Raw genomic sequence first — 2,615 nt, 5'->3', positions numbered from 1 at the left:
GCCAGGAGAAGTCCGACAGTCAGAGAGGCTATATATACCAGGTGGAGAAGGTCGGGGGGCATGCCAATTGGGAGGGGGGGGGGGGTGCAGCATGAGGGGAAGGGGGTGTGACCAGCATCACGGCAACCGTGCACACGGCTGCCATTCTGTGTGGGAGCAGCTGCCTGCTCCTATCAGACCCCAGAGCTCAAGAGGTGATATCACTTTGCCGTTTCTACCCTGACGCCATGTTTCCATTAGGCAGCCAGGGCTATGTGTGGAGCTGTACCGTGTAACGTTCCGCCTTTCATTTGGTCCTGCTTCTTTAAGAGTTGTAACATTTACATTTACATTTATTCATTTGGCAGAAGCTTTTATCCAAAGCGACTTACAAGTGAGGTACAATACAGCACAAGTGAAAAACCATACAGAGTCAACAATGTTAGAAGTGCTGCATGTTTCATGAGTGCGTTAAACCATTCCTTTTTTTTTTTTTAATAAACGTTGTTATTAACGTTGCTGTACAATTGTTGAGCAAGTGACGCAAAACTGCGTGGAATGCTTGGAAATTGTACTTCTTTCTTTTTGAGATGTCGCTTGGCGTTTTACCCCTACATGTACAAACCTGTGACAGAAGCACAAAGTGGGTTGTAATCTGTAATTCCAATGATTTCTTTATTAAGCACCGAGGTGCACTGACACTCTACAGATGTCTCACTATGTTTTTTTATGTTTTAACACCCACTTGAGCAAATTAATGGAGTTGCATGTTTTCCTAATCTTCCTCACCTTGTCGCCATTACAGTGTAGGTAGCAGAAGCTCCCTAGATAAGAAAGACCATCACAACCACACTGCTGAGGGTAGAACACTCTCACTCAGGAGCGCTAGAGATGTTTGCTCTGTCCAATGACAGTACCAAACATGTGCCTAGACACAAACCAGATAACCTGCAATGTCAGGATATGTTTGCAAGACCATGGCCTGCTACCTTACCAATTTTTTATGCATGTTCCATGGTATTGGAACATAAATAATTACATAATTAGAGAGTGTTTGGTTGGACATACTTTGATCTAGCGAAATCCACACCTCACTGTAGCCGAAACAACCCAGCAGGTCCAGAGTCTCAAGGGCAACACACTGACAACTGTTTAATGCTTGCTAATTCATAAAAATAAACTTCTGAATGCATATGAAGGATGGGTTATGGGCAGGTGTGTGGTGTAGTGGTAAGGAGCCAGACTTGTAACTGAAAGGTTGCTGGTTTGATTCGATGCTGGGGCACTGCTGTTGTAACCATGGGTGTGGTCCATAACCCACACTTGCCTCAGTAAATATACAACTATATAGATGGATGAAATTTCAACCTATGTAAGTTTTGTCTATATAACAGCACCTGCTAAATGACAGTACTGCAATGTTTTAAGATGGTATGAACATGACACTAAGAGGAACCCAGAGAAAGCACAGGTAAGCAATGTGCAGGTGTTAGTATACAGGTGTGAAGACAGGCCCTCTGGCACATCCTTGCTGAGTGTTTGTGTCTGTCTGTATATCTGCCACACACACACACACACACACACAGCAGTATCTTTGTGAAGTCCTCTCTGGTTTCCTCTTGGCTCGAGTTGCCGGTTGAATTTAACAGCTCTGTGTAACCTTTCACCCTCCCCAGAGGGGGTCATGTTGCACTCCGGACTCTCAGAAGGGGCGGAGTTTTTGACAGGGAAAGCCCCTCTCATCCATCAATCCAATCACTAAACTCTTCTCTGGCTCTATCCTCTCGGTGTTATTTCCCCAAAACAGGGTACTGAACCCAATAGCCACTGGGCGAGTGGCTAATGATGTAGTTTGCATTCTTGTTTGTAGTGTCTTCTTGGTGTAGTGGTAAGGAGCGGGACTCATAACTGAAAGGCTGCAGGTTTGATTCCCTGCTGGGGCACTGCTGCCTTTAGGCAAGGTACTTAACCCACAACTGCTTCAGTAAGTTGCCAGCATGTAAACACAAAATTGTAACCTATGTAAACTGCTCAGGATAAATTACAACAAAGAAATGTTTACCTGCTAAGATGTAACAACATGAAATGTCTGTACACCTAATCCATTCCCTTTCTATTTACCTCAGCTTTGGTGCTTTGGTTAACATGACCTCCCTCCATTTTTCTAAAAATTCAAATCCTTTTTGCTCAAATCCTCGACTGCCTGAATCGGTTGCAGACTTCGCTACCAATTTAGTTATTTGTCCATCCCATTCAAAGTAAAATTTTTAAATTTACATCTTTATTTTCTCCTCATTCTCCTGAGGTTTTAGTTCTCTTACTTTACCAATAAAATCTAACACGTCTGGCTTTCTGAAGTGAATGGCTTAACATTCATCTAAAAATATTGCCATCCTGTGGCCATCAGTGTGCATTGCAGTGTACATGACATCAGAGTGATTTTTTCCCCCGCCATGTCAAATTTGAATATAGGAAATGGCACGCAAATGTTTCCAGCACATCATATTAAGAAAAGTCATGTAAAACACAAACTTCTTAAAAAACAAAGTACAAACTTTATTATTCTTTCTTTACAAAGGCACAAGCCTCTTTTTCCCAAGTTTTTTTTTTTTAAACAAAATATAATAGCTTCTCAA

Source organism: Megalops cyprinoides, chromosome 1, assembly GCF_013368585.1.
Source record: "Megalops cyprinoides isolate fMegCyp1 chromosome 1, fMegCyp1.pri, whole genome shotgun sequence".
NCBI lineage: Eukaryota > Metazoa > Chordata > Actinopteri > Elopiformes > Megalopidae > Megalops > Megalops cyprinoides.
This window is presented reverse-complemented; position numbering follows the sequence as displayed.